Below are 15,469 nucleotides of genomic sequence, written 5' to 3'. Positions count from 1 at the left end.
TAAAATTTAAAAAAAGGAAAACATGGAGGTCAGAAGGAAGTGTCACAGTATTTTTCAAGTGCTGAAAGGAAAGAATTGTCAAGCCATAATCCTATATTCAGTGAAAATATTGTTCAGTAACAAAGGAGAAATAAATATACTTTCAGATGAAGGAAAGCTAAGAGAATTAATCACCAAGTCCTATTCTAAAAGAATGGCTGAAGGAAACTCTCTATAAAGAAAGGAAATGATAAAAGAAGCAAATCTTCAAATACCAGGAAGGAAGGAAGGAAGGAAGGAAGGAAGGACAGAGATAGCAAAAATATGAGTAAATAAAATACAATTTCCTTCTCCATTTGATTTTTGTAAATTATATTGATAGTTGAAGCAAAAATTATAACACTGTCTGATGTGGTTCTAAATGTAGATAGAGGAAATATTTAAGACAGTTATATCATAAATGAGAGGATAAAGAGATGTAAAGAGAGTCTCTATACTTCACTCTAATGGGCAAACTGATTACATCTATAGACTATGATAAGGTTTTTTTATTTTTATTTTGAAATAAATTCAAAGTTACAGGAACAGTTGCAAAAACAATACAAACCTCATACACAGCACACCCTGACCCCCCTCCCCCAATACCCTGATCCATCAACTTTAACATGCTGTCACACCGCCATTTCTTTCTTTCCTTCCCTCCCTCCCTCCCTATCTATCATTCATCATCCATTGCTCTGTCTTTTGAACATGTGAGAGCAAGTAGCACACATCCTTGAACAAATAATATAATTCACGTATACATTTCCTATGAACAAGAATATTCACTTATGTAATCACATTAAGTGTAGTTTAGAAGTTCAAGAAATTTAACATTGCTATAAAGCTTACATACTATATTTCATTTTTTTCTTATGTCCCAATTGTGTCCTTTTGAGTCTTTTCTCCTCTATTCTTAGATCCCATCCAGGATCATTGATGGCATTTAACTGTCATTATCTATTTAAACTGTCTTTTTTTTCAATTTTGGAAACATATACAGCATAAATTTTCCCATTCCAACTGCTCCCCATTCCATTTAGTGGGATTAATCACATTCACAATGTTGCAATGCCATCACCTTCCCACCATCCATTACTAGATATTTCCCTTCACCCCAAACAGAAACCCTACACTCATTTCTTATTAACTCCCCATTGGCCCTTCCCCCACTTCTCATAACCCATACTCTACTTCTCATCTTTATGATCATATTCTCTGATACTTTCTTTGTGTTTACAGTGGGGCTTAAATTTAACATCTTAAGTCTATAACAATCTTGTTTTCTTTGATACCAGCTTAACTTCAATAGGACACATAAACTATGTTCCTATACTCCTCCATTCCCCCACCTATGTAGTTCTTGTCTAAAATTACATATTTTACATTCAGTCCAAAACGTCTGATTTATCATTACAGTTTGTGTAATTTAGATCCTGTACGAAGTAAATAGTGGAGTTACAATTCAAAAATATAGTAGTATTGGTATTTATATTTACCATGTGATCTTTACTGGAAATCCTTATTTCTTCCTGTGGTTTCAGTCAACTGTTTAGTGTCCCTTCCTTTCAGCCTGCACAATTCCCTTTAGAATTTCTTATATTACTGATCTACTGGTGATGAAGTCCCCCAGTTTTTGATTATCTGGGAATGTTTTCATCTCCCCCTCATTTTTAACCTCCAGGTGTTTGTGAATTTTCTAAGTCTCTGATGGTTATTGACTTCTATTTGTATTCCATTGTGGTCAGAGAATGTGCTTTAAATAATTTCAGTTTTTTTAAATTTATTGAGGCTTGTTTTATGTGCCAGCCTATAGTCTATTCTGGAGAAAGTTCTGTGATCGCTAGAGAAGAATGTGTGTCCTGGTGACTTGGAATGTAATGTTCTATATATGTCTGTTAAATTTCTCTCTCTCTCTCTCTCTCCTTTCTTTGTTTTTCTGTCAGTAGGGCTTTCTTTAATATCTGAAGTAGGGCAGGTCTTTTACCAGCAAAATCTCTCAGCATTTGTTTGTCTGTGAAAAAGTTAAGCTTTCCCTCAAATTTGAAGGAGAGTTTTGCTGGATAAAGTATTCTTGGTTGGAAACTTTTCTTTCTCAGAATTTTAAATACATCATGCCACTGCCTTCTTGCCTCCATGTTGGCTGCTGAGTAGTCACTACTTAGTCTTATGTTGTTTCCTTTGTATGTGGTGAATTGCTTTTCTCTTGCTGCTTTCAGAACTTGTTCCTTCTCTTCAGTATTTAACAGTCTGATCAGAATATGTCTTGGAGTGGGTTTATTTGAATTTATTCTGTTTGGAGTTTGCTGGCCATTTATGTTTTGTGTATTTATATTGTGTATAAGGTTTGGGAAGTTTTCCCCCAAAATTTCTTTGAATACTCTTTCTAGACCTTTACCCTTCTCTTCCCCTTCTGGGACACCAATGAGTCTTATATTTGGATGTTTTATTTATCCATCATATCCCTGAGATCCATTTCAATTTTATCAATTTTTTCCCCATTCTTTCTTTTGTTCTTTCATTTTCTGTTCTGTGGATCTCATGGTCACTGAGTTGTTGTTCAGCTTCCTCTAGTCTTGTACTATGAGTATCCAGAATCTTTTTAATTTGGTCAACAGTATCTTTTATTTTCATGATATCATCTATTTTTTTATTTACTCTTGCAAATTCTTCTTTATGCTCTTCTAGGGTCTTCTTCATGTCCTTTATATCCTGTGCCATGCTCTCAATGTTTGTCTTTAGTTCTTTGATTAATTGCTCCAAGTAATATGTCTTGTCTGATCTTTTGATTTGGGTGTCTGTGTTTGGGTTATCCATATCATCTGGTTTTTTCATATGCTTTAAAATTTTCTATTGTTTTTGGGCTCTTGGAATTTCCTTTACTTGATAGGGTTCTTTCAGGATATGTAGCATTATTCAGACTAATCTAATTTGTCAGATCTACAGCTTGGTGGCATACACTTTCTCTAACTAACCAGCAGATGGCATCCACAAGTCACCTATTCCCCTCAAGTCAGTTCTCCCCAACTTTGTCTTTGTGGTGTGTGGAGGTCTGTTTCTTGTGGGGTCCAATTGGTGCACTCAATTAGGTGTGTTGTTGGTGTTGTCTGTCCTGAATGTGGGTCATGTGTCTGAGTGGTTAGCAAGGCAGGGCAGCTTTAATAATCAAACCTCCCAGGTGTTCCTGGAGATTTCAGGCTATTGCAAGAGTCTAACCTTCATTTCAGTCTCCACAGATTGTCTCTGCTGCTGACCCACAAGTCCTTGGTTTTGGCATAGGGTCCCTGGGATTTCCAGGTGGGTTCCTCTTCCCAGCTGTGCCTTTCTAGGGCCTCTGCTGAGGGAAGGCTGTGCTACATCACAAGTGTGTGCCATCCCTCAAGGAAAGCCCTGGGCCACCGGGCCATGCAGAGGCTTTCCTGGCCTGCTGTAAAGATGGCTGAATGGGGCATCTTAATTTCCTCCTTTTCACACAGCTCCACCTTCCCAGCTCTGGGACAATTAGATGTGGGTGCATGAAAAGCTATTGTCCACATCTGATATTGTGGCATCTGCGCAGTGTTGCCAGAAACACTTCCTGTCCCACTGGGTCCCTTGGTGCAGCTCTGGGCTGTGTCTCCAGTGCTGGGCAGGAGCGTTCCCAGCCTGCCAGGAAGATGGGTGCAAGGGGCATGGGTTTTTTTCCTCTTTTGGCTCCCCTCTGCCCTCCTCATTCTGAGACAACTAACAGTGGGTGCATGAAAGGCTATCTTCCAAACCAGATATTGAGGGGTTCACACAGCGCTTTCCTGCCATGCTTCACTGTGTGGTTCTCACTGCCGTATCTGCTGCCACTTTTGGCTTTTTTTTTTAAAAGGAACTAGTCCACCTCCAACGCCAACCCACAGTTTCCCCACACCACAGAGTGGCTGCGAGACATTCAGCAGGCTCACTCACTTTTTTCAGAATGCAGACTCCCAGTTTCACGAAGTGCACAGTCCCTGTGGATTTAGTAGACCTTGTCCAGCTGGTGCATCACTGGAACTGGTGTTCTGTGTCACTATCTGGCCTCTATCTAGTATTTTTCACGGAGGTGTTTTTTTTCCCTGTCTCTCCGAACTGCTATCTTAGGTTCTTCTAGACTATGATAAGTTATACAAATATAATGCAACCTAGAATGGCAACTAAAAAAGATACAAAAATATACTTGAAAACACCATATATATACACACACATATATGCATATATATATATATATATATACATATATACACATATATAAATATAGAATTCTAAAAAATGCTCTAGTAACACACAGAAAGGTAGGAAAAAGGAAACAGAGACATGAAAAATAGAACAAGCAAAAACAAAATTTTAAATGGTAGACAAGCCCAACCATTTCAGTAATTATGTTAAATGTAAATGGTACAAATACACATACTAAAAGACAAAAAACAGCAGAGTGGATTTTTAAAATGACCCAAAATATATGACATCTACAAGAAAATCACTTTAAATATAACTTTATAGGCATACTGAAAGTAAAAGAATGGAAAAAGATGTATCATTCAATGGAAAACAGGAGTAGCTATATTAATATCACATAAAGTAGACTTCAGAGCAAAGAAAATTACCAGAGGCAGAAAGGGATGTTATATAGTGAAAAAAAGGGTCAGTCCAACCAATAAGATATAGCAATCTCAAATGTGTATGTACCAAACAACAGAGCTACAAAACACATAATGCCAAAACTAATAGAACTGAAAAGAAAAATAGACAAATCTACAATTATTGTTGGAGTACTCAACACTCCTCTCAACAATTGATAGAGCAACTATATGAAAAATCAGCAAAAACATAGAATAACTCAAAAATGCCATTGTGATGGTTAAGTTCCTATGCTAACTTGGCTAGGCTATGGCGTCCAGCTTATCAAGCAAGCACTGGTCTGATGGTTACTATGAGAATGTTCTGTGGCTTTAAATAAACAGGTAGTTGATTGTATCTATGGCTGATTACATCTACAATCAACTTGGAAGATTTCCTTCATCAATGAGAGACATCTCATCCAATCAGTTGAAGGCTTTAAAAGGAGAAGTGAGAATTTCAGCAGTCAGAGGATGGAATTTCCATCTCTACTTCAGCCAGCTTCTTCAGGGGAATTCATCAAAAACTTCACTGGAGTTCCCAGCTTGTGGCCTGTCTTATGGAATTTGGGTGTGCCCATCTCCACTGTCACATGAGACAATTCTTATAAAAACTTCATTATATTTACAGATATCTCCTGTTGGTTCCATTTCCCTAGTGAACCCTGACTAATACAACCATCAACCAACAGGATCTGATCAATATTTATGGAACATTCCCCTCAGCAACAGCATAATACACATTTATTTCATGTAGCCATGGAACAAATACCAAGATAGAGCATATCTTGGACCATAAAACAAACAATAACCAATTTAAAAGAAATGAAATCACGCTGAATGTGTTCTTCCACCAGAAGGAAATCAAATTGTAATAAATAATGGGAAGTTAGCAGGAAAATCTCTAATCAGTTGGAATTTAATGGACTAAACAATTTATGGGTCAAATTCTCTTTCAGAGTTTTATTTAATCTACAGATGCTCTCCTCAGAAAAGTCCTCTTAAACACAAAACTTGGTGTACAATTTCAAGTGGTGGCCAGGCTAAGATCTGCTCATTTTTGTGGAAAAATGATCCCACTTAAAATCAACAACAAAATGAAATAGAGGGGCATTTTAAGCAGACGCAAATTATCCTGGATTTTCTTGTAAATGAGGAATTCCTTCCTTAACTCATAAGAGTAGTCAGTGTAGTATAGTGCTGGGTGTGCAATCTTAAGATTCTGAATGAACTAATGTCTTAGTTTGCCAGTGTGCTTGACAAATACAATACAATGCGTTGGTTTAAACAACAACAGTTTATTGGTTAATGGTCAGAAACCAGAAGTTCAAGTCAAGGCATGTTAGAAAGATCATGCTTTCTCCTGGGGTTGGTAGCATTCTGGTACTGGATCGCCAGCAATCCTTGTCATTCTTTGGCTTCCCTATCACATGATGATGTCATCTTCTTTATGTTCTGGGTCTCTGCTGATTTCTTGATTCTCTCTGTAGTTTTCTCTTGCTTTAGCTTCTGGTTTCTTTCTCTTTACAAGGCCTCCAGTAATCGAGATTAAAACCTTACCTTATTCAGTTTGGCTGCACCTTAACTAAAAATAACATCTTCAACAGGTTCTATTTACAATGGGTTTGTACCCACAGGAATACAGATTAAAATTAAGAACATAACCAAATTGGGGAACATAATTCAGCATACCACACCTAAGTTCTGCCACTTTCCATCTGAAAAAGATTCAGGGAAAATAAACATTCTGAACATTAAAGCATTGCAAATAACATACTCATTATTCAATAAACATCTTCATGTAAGTCAGACTTGACATTTTAATAAACAAGGAAAAGCCCTTCATGTAAAGCTTGCCCATTTTCATGAGACTGGAAATTCTTCTAGTTAACCAGTGTAAAAAAAATCTATGTGATGTAAGTATTTCTATATGTCTGAAGTTTCAAATCCTGTTTTAAATGAAGCAAATAATTTCAGTTATTCGTAAAGTTTTAAACATTTATATTCAATAATTAACTCTTTTGAAATCTTAGTGAAGGACTGTAACGAATTCAACTAATCACAGCAGAAATTTTCCAATGGAAAATTTCCATTTGTTGCCCTTGTTCTTGATTCTAATAACACCAACAAAACATTAAACCCACTAGGAATACCTTTTTTTAATTATGTCATTTAAAACACCAAATTCTGAGATTTATTCCTTTGGCAGCCTTGCAGTTCTGCTGCTTGTAATCTAGATTTATTCCTCTGGCAGCCATGAAGGTGAGGTTCTGGGATCACCCTTCAGGAAACCAATGGCTGATCCACTGAAAAGAGTGCAGTTAGCTGACAGCTTCAGTGTCAGTGCCTTTGGAATCTGTGGCAGCACTTGATATGAGGCAATGTTCTTCAAAGGCTGGCCTCAGATAATGACTGAGAGTGGCAGGGATGTGAGGGCCTAGTTGGTTCTTCCCAATGTGGACATCCTCTTTGGGAGACGTTGGTGACAGGAGTACCTTGTGGTCTTGCCAAGACTTTCCAGAAGCTACACTGATGTCTGGGGCTCTTCATACCCATTCCTCCTTACTCCCCCACTCTTCTCATAGATATGAGGTCAGCATTGCTTTCTGGAGGCTCTCCCTGCCTACTCCAGCTCACTCTCCCTTTTATCTTTCATAAGTGTTACCCCCAATGAATATCTTGCCCTTCTGTGCCAGTTTGAATATATTATGTCCCCCAAAACACCATTATCTTTGATGTAATCTTGTGATTAAATTGTAATTCTTTGAGTGTTTCCATGGAGATGCGCCCCACCCAACTGTGGGTGATGACTCTGATTGGATAATTTCCATAGAGGTGTGGCCCCACCCATTCAGCATGGGCCTTGAGTTTACTGGAGAACTATATAAGCTCAGACAGAAGGAGTGAACTTGCTACAGTCAAGGACACTTTGAAGAATGCACAGAAAGCTGAGAGAGGAACTGCAGATGAGAAACAGTTTGAAGATAGCCGTTGAACGCAAACTCTTGCTCCAGAGAAGCTAAGAGAGGACAAACACCCCAAGAGCAACTGAGAGTGACATTTTGAAGAAGAGCTGTGGCCTAGAGAGGAATGTCCTGGGAGAAAGCCATTTTGAAACCAGAACTTGGAGCAGACACCAGCCATGTGCCTTCCCAGCTAACGGAGGTTTTCCAGATGCCATTGGCCATCCTCCAGTGAAGATAGCCGACTACTGATGTGTTACCTTGGACACTTTATGGCCTTAAGACTGCAACTGTGTAACCAAATAAACCCCCTTTATAAAAGCCAATCCATTTCTGGTGTTTTGCATTCTGGCAGCATTAGCAAACTAGAACACCTTCCAACTCCATCTTGTTGTCTACTCACCAGAGAATTCAGAGTGACACACAAACCTAAACTGTTTCAGAGAAAGAGAACTTCTGAGGACCCACAGAAATAATTATGTGTGGAACTTTGCAAATTGTAGGGGTCCTGCAACAGCCAGTGGGTTCGAGAGCTAACAAGCATGAATTATGGAAGTTCCAGGCAATTGGAAATTATAATCCTGAAAAGTGGTCATATACAAAGAGATAGTCAGTGCCTAGGTCTTCCCCTTTTAGTCCCTTCATCTTTAAATGTAAGTGCTAAAAGTGCTGAATTCCAAATTGCCGTTGGACAGAGTTCATCAGAATATTCACATTAGTCAATCCAGTTTAGGAGGTTAGTTTTCTGTTGAATAGCTGATCAGTTTCACTGTTTAGTAGTTATTTGAAAATCAGCAATAGCCCCTCCCCCATGTATTTTGCTTGTGAAACTGAGGGAGGAAGGTGTCGTGAATAAGGAGGAGAAAGATACAGCATGTTGCAATTATCATATAAGTTAAGGATTTCTTTGTGTTTTATTCCAAGAAGATGTTTGAATGGTATTTTGACTTAAATCCAAAATCCATTTCCACTACTTACTAACTTAGCTTTTCTTTCTAGCAGAAACCCCAAGTTCATGTGTATTCATTAAAATTCAGTCCTAATTGGTCCATAGTCAGCTATCAATCTTAAGAAGTTTAGCTGCTAAGTGCTTAAATTGGTTTTACTAATGGTAAATGGAATTTCTCTAATGATTTGCTATGAATGTATCTATACTGCTATTATAGTGACTTTACTCAAAATAAGTTTCAGAGACTGTGCTAAGAACATTCACATTAGGATTTGTTCATTTAAAAGCTGAAGCAGGTTGAGCCACCTTTCAATCCTCCTTCCAATGAAGGTTTGTTTCATCAGCCACTGAAGGAATTCCTAGATCCATGGATATGATAGAGCCTCCTGTAATGAACATGGCACAGACCCTCTACCACTTCCAGGATCCAGGGTCTCTCTTCCAAAGATGTGACAGGGGCAGTGAGAGAAAAGGAGAAGCTTAGTTCCTTCACTAAGTTCCTGGATCAGGTTAGGTCCATAGCACTCTTGGCTTCCCCTGTCCTTAGCCTTGTCACAACCTGGTTGGCGTTACTCATTTATCTGTCTTTTCCCCCTACTAATTCATAAGCTCCGTGAGGGCAGGGACCCTGTCTGTCTTGTTCCTCACTGTATATCTAACATCACAATAAATGGCACATAGTGGATACCCACATGGTTTTGGACAGAATGATTGGGTGAATGAATGATGGAAGAAATGCCATCCTCTTCTGTCTTGCCCATTTTTTCCATCTGGCAAACCCTTTATCCCTCCTGCCTCCCTTCTCCCAGTTCAGTGGGGTCGGGATTAAGCTAGCCTCCCAAAGCCAGGATCTGGTGGCCCAGTTCTGATTGCCAGACCCCTGCATCCCCAACCCTCAGGCCACTCATGTATTAACTTTTCAGGAAGGCTTTCTCACCTGGATGCCTTTCCTCTACATGGGCAAATACCCCTAAGAAGATGTTCCACTTTCTTGAGCACTTCCTAGCTGACCAGTCCCTCTACAGCTCTAAAGCATAATAATTATAATTATAGTTATAGCAGCTAACATTTATTGAGTCATTTCATTCTGTGGGCCAGACATTTTCAATGCATTATCTCTTCGAAGCCTCAAAATCCTATCAAATAAATATTGGAATTTTCCTTTTTTGCAGATGAGGAAATGAAGACTGAAGAGGAAATGAAGAGATGGGGGATAAAGCCCTAGAAGTGGCACTGGGAAGCAAGGAGTTGGCCATCCTTACCAATACATGGTCAGGACAATGCCAAGCAGTCATTACTCTCCCATATCTTGCCTTTCATAGCTGGGAGTGGAGCAGAATCTCACTGTCTTGTTTCTCCACCACCCACACCCTCCTCAAGTCCGTGTAATCTGGTTTCCCTCCCCAGTACTCTATGGAAACTGTTCTCAAGTCCCAAATGGTCTGCTCCTGGCCAAATGTAAAGGTCTGTTCTGCATTTCCTGCATTGACTATTGAATTACATGTGACTTGCCTTCCTGAGCTTTCCTCCCCCTTGCCTTCCATCACCTGCCACTTCTGTCATCTTTCTACCCCTCAGACAATTTCTTTTCATGTTCACTCACTCCTAAACTTAATTTCTGTCTCACTATGTGGCTACCCAGTTCCATCACCCACGAATCAAAAGAACCTTGGCAATTTGACAAAAGAGGAAACCACAGTTCAGAGAAGCTAAGTATCTACCCAAATTCACAATGTCTTGGAGTGGCATGATTGGTACTCAAACTCAGTTCTGACACTTAACCACTATGCCTCCAACAACCTCCTTCCCTCCCCAACTATGTCCAACCCTTCCTGCCACTGGTTTTCAGTAAGGGTAAATAAGATGTGGTGGGTGGAGGCAGCTCTTAGATGCTCAATAGGTTGATTGTCCATGTAACCTGACCCCAGAAATCCTAACAGTCAGTAGGGACAAAGGCTATATTTACTCACACCTCTTTTCTGTTTTCAGTCTTGCAACTTTGGTAGCATCATAGATTGGAAGCATCACTGGGGAAACCGTGAACAAAAAAGACCAGTTTTATATAAAACTACACTCCAAAGCTGAGGGAATGAATCAGAAGTGTAAATCTTTGTAAAATAAAATCAAAGTTTCAAGAACTGATTTCCAGAATGTGTGCTGTCTCCTTGGTTATCCCCTAAAGTGAGTGAAAACATGAAGGAAGCAGTTTGGCAATTGAGATGCACATTGAACCCACCGAACATTACAAATCCTCTGACAATCTATTACTCATATGAAAGAGTAAGGCATTCCAGGCTCCTACTATCTCACTCTCTCCTCTGCAAGGGTCTTGTCTACCACCAGACTGGAAGCTCCCTAAGGGCAATGAAAGGGCTCTAAAAAGAGTGGGTGTTGTGTGAAAAGAGCACAGAACTACTGAGCAGCTGGTCTGCTTCTGGTCCTACTTCTGTTTCTCATTAGCTATGGGAGATGTGATCATGGGCAAGATCTTAATCTCTTTTTGAGCATTGATTTTGTCATCTTTTGATGAGGATCACAATTTCTGCCCCAAAGTATTATTATTATTATCATTATCATTATTAATATTTACACCCCCTGAACAGCTCCTACCTTAATGCTAGGCATGTAATAAATCCATATTGGATTGATTATCAATTCAAATAACAGATTCCATACCAACTAAAATTTGCAATTGGGTTAAATGCTTGAAAAATATAAGTCAATAGAAATAGAGTGTTGAATTAATCCAACTAGATCGGGTAGGCAAGCAAGAAGTTAACATTTATTGAATGCATAGTTGTACAAAACAGTGTGAAGGCAGACTGAACAGAGACTGAATCCTTGCCTGTAAAAGACTGAAAGATACAATGGAGAGTTAAATCATATGCACCTGAAAACAAGTTGAAAACAATGACCATTAATAACATCATAAATGCCATTCATTTGTTATTTACTCTGTGCCAGGCACTGGGCTAAGTAAGCAACCATGTCTTTGAGCTATTTGGATCCTCATCACCACTCTCTGAGAAACGTTTTCCTGTTAAGTTTGTAATTGGGATATTAAGGATATTTCTTATGGTCACACAGCCTGTAAGGGTAACAGCTAGGATTGGGACTCAAGTCCATCTGAATCCCCAGTCTGAGATCTTTACCATTGCCCTCTGCTGCACTGCAACAGAGTATCAAAAGGAAACTGAGTAAGGGATGGTGGTAGTTGTTTGGAGTTAATCAGGTAAGACTTTCTGGATGAAGAGAGCTGGAGAACATGTTGTAAAGAAAGAGAAAGACAAGAAATGATAGAGGGGTAAAAACATAAGATGCTCTGAATAGAGAAAATGCTTAGGCTAAGGGAGAGAAGAGGGAACTTAAATTTTTTTGTATAAGAGCAGGAAAAATGGGTCTATTAAGGCAGATGTGGACTGAAGCACTGGTGAAGGAGGAGAAAAGAGTTTACTGAAGATAATTTGGCTGGCTTATAAAAGGCTTCAAATGCTTTCTATAAGTTTGACAGAACAGAATTCTGGCACTTCCAGATCTTTCATGCCATCATCTCTTCCTCAACTTTCTCACCTAGTAAACCCTGAAGTTTCATCTCAAGCATCACCTCATTTCAAAAAGCTCTTCCTATCTTATTCCACTATCAAAGATGTTTGGGGGTCCTCCATGGATTGTCATGACCTCTGTGCATCCCTTCCACTTACCATAAGAGAGTACCTTGGAAACAGGATCTATGTCTTTTTTCTTTGCATACCCAGCACCTAATTTGGAACATAAATACTCCATGAACATGTAATGGCTGGATGTATGGACGTTTCTGAGTGCTAATTATGTATGAAGCCCTGAGCTAGACATCCTGGGAGCATCCAAAGTTATGCAATAACAGTTTCTGTTCTCAGTAAGCCTAAAAGCTAATACAGGATATATGATGAAAGTATTCAGAATAAAAAAAATATGGAAGGTGAAATGGGTCTCAAGAAAAGGTGGAGGAATAAGGGAGGGTAGGAGGAAGGTAGAAAGGAAGGGAGACAGAAACTTCTGTGGGGCCATCAGGGTTAAGGCTTGATCTAGCTATGGGAAAGTGGGTAGACTTTGGATATGTGAAGTGAAGAGAAGGGCAGTCTAAGAAGAAGTAAGGTACAAAGGTAAAAATGCACAGAGCATATAGAGGGGGCAGCAAGTTTGATGAGAGAAAAAGTTTGTTAAGAAAGAAAGTTGAAAATAATCTGCTTAATGGCTTTTTTATTAAGTTAAATATTTTATTATTGAATTAGGCATACAGAAGCTCCTCTATAAATTTTCAACTTATAAATTTTCTAGATGAAAAAAAATCTCTGGGCCAGGGCAACTCTACCCATCCTCAACAGATGGCTTTAGAGGTTGTTCATAGAGTGTCACTTTGAAATGAAGGAAAATATGGACTTTAGAAACAGCCATCTGAAAGCTCTTGTTTGTAATTAGAGGTGTCTCCATGCCTTTTGCATGGCAGCAGGTAAATGCAGTCCGAGATGCAGCCATTTGGTTCTGATATTCTAATTAACCATTAAGCTGCCTGGTTTTCTTCAAGAAGATATTTCAAGAATAAAAAGTTATTGGTCCATCTTAGGTATTTACCAAGGGTAGATGAAAGCCTACATCCATAGAAAGACTTTTACATGAATGTTCATAGCAGTTTTATTTGTAAAAACCAAAAATTGAGAACAACCCAGATATCCAACAGCAGAAGAAAGGATAAACAAACTGTGGTACAGCCATACAATGGCATACTACACAGTCACAAAAAAGAATGAACTGTTGATACATGCAATAACATGATGGATCACTGGAGAATCATGCTGAGTGAAAAAAAAAGGAGACATGAAAGGCAACATACTGTATGATTATATTTATGAAAAATCCTAGAAAAGGCAAAATTGTAGTGATGGAAGGTAGATCAGTGATTGCCTGGCATCAGGGCTTAGAAACAGAGGATCTACTGCACAGGGACTAAAAGGATCTTTTTTAAGTGATAGAACTACCCTATATCTTGACTGGGGTGGTGGGTACGTGACTGCAATCAGTTACCAAAATTCATTAAACTTATACACCTAAAATAACTAATTTTTTAAAACAAATAACCTTTATCAAGGTACCACTTCAGTCTTTACATTTATTTGTTTAAAAAAATAGTTTGAAATACCAAAGTGAGTATACATAATAAATAGAAAACAGGGATGCATAGCACTGGAGATGAATCAACCATCTTCACCTGTTGAAGACAAAATTTGATAGAAAATTAGCATTGTTGAAAGAGCAGCCAACATACCTGGGAGAGGGTAGGTTAAAGCTCTGGACAACTCACCAAAAAATATATTCACTGTGTTTCTGGAAGCTAACCTTATTATAGAACTGAATACTACCACCCCTAACCACAATTAAAAAATATCAAATGTGCCAGGGGACTTTTATTGTCAGTATTTTTAAGTCAAAGTTCTAAAATATCTGACAATTATTCAAATATACTAAGCCACAAGTCAGGCCCTACAACAATAAATTAAACAGAGTATGAATTTAATAACTTAAATGTAATATGGTTAATACAGTATATACTGCGTGAATATCTAAAGTAACCTCTTTCAAGTAAAGTGATAATTAAAAGATCTAAACTTAGTTTCAATTTCTGCTCAGAAAGGATATCAGTGTTCTAGCAACAGTGATGACATCCCATTATTGTAAATGCAGAACATGTTGATGTACACATTACTTTGAATTATACTTGATTGAAGAAAATACTTCTATGTGCATGTGGTTCCATATTCCATGTGCAAATTTTAAATGGTGCAGACTTATAATCAAATCTGGGTTTAACAAATACTTTTTGACTTCTAAAAGTTAAGGACCAAAGCACTTCCTAAATGTGAACAAACAGTTATCAGTAGGTGACACCAGTTCTTTCCCCTCTATGTGTGATGAGCTTCATGTAGCAGTAATTCCCAAGGTATATTTGTTTCTGGACCATACAGCTTACATGCTGTTCTTTCAAAGGCAACTACCATCTGCTTTACAACTTTATTCAAAAACAGTGTGGCAAGCTGAGAGTATAGAAGTGAGTGAAATTCCAAAGAAATTGAAAAATCCAAACTACAAGTTTCTGGGTAGCCAGGAAGACGTGGGCTAAAATGCCAGTCTCCAAATGATTGAAAAGTCTCCCATCTGTACAGGACACCTTTACCAAATGTGGTTTCACCAAGGTTACTACTGATGTATATCACTCCAACATGGGTGGAAACCCAATTTCTAGTCGTGTTTTGCAGTATCCAGATATCTTTGATATTACATCTGATTTTTGGAACAAGGAACACAATGCTTATAATCCTCCATTCCTGATTAATACATACATTTCCTGCATAGCATATCCCATAATTCTCCTCTCTGAAAACTCTTTATTGTTTGTTTGTTTATTAGTGGCACAGCAATTTTGAAGAAAATTCTTGCATATCATCTCCTTAGGGACAATTGACTATGTAGTGGAGGATTTCTGCTCATCAAGATACCACAGGAAGCTAAATATCTGACCTTACAAGCAAGTTCATGAGCAGGAGCTCAGGCTCCCGCCACTGCCCCGGATTTCAGACATGCTTCCTCAGGGGCCTCTGACCAATCAGAGCTGCCATGATAGTCCCACTCTAAAATAACCAAATTTTATTGTGTGTAATTTATCTCAATAAAGTTGTTTTAAAGTAATTAGCCAGTCTTCTAAGAAAAAGAGATTTTATCCAAGATGATAGTTCTTTCTCCTGGTAAGCATACATTCTTCATTAACTCAGTCATTGTTTCCTAAGGCAAAGTGATAAACAGGGTTGTTCGTTTTTTAAAGGAAAGTGAAGCACAACAATAAAGATGAAAATCATTCTCAATTCTTTAGATGATATTTTATT

The 15,469-nt window shown here is 38.4% G+C and overlaps 1 pseudogene; it reads right to left on the bottom strand.

The window, feature by feature from the left end:
- Window positions 1-14,491: 14,491 nt before the first annotated feature.
- LOC119524269 lies at window positions 14,492-15,202 on the bottom strand (annotated as a pseudogene).
- Between the last annotated feature and the right edge of the window lie 267 nt (window positions 15,203-15,469).

The sequence above is a fragment of the Choloepus didactylus genome, chromosome Y, assembly GCF_015220235.1.
Source record: "Choloepus didactylus isolate mChoDid1 chromosome Y, mChoDid1.pri, whole genome shotgun sequence".
In the NCBI taxonomy this organism is placed as follows: domain Eukaryota; kingdom Metazoa; phylum Chordata; class Mammalia; order Pilosa; family Megalonychidae; genus Choloepus; species Choloepus didactylus.
Note: the sequence above shows the minus strand (reverse complement) of the source record. Positions and strands in the feature narration are given on the sequence as shown.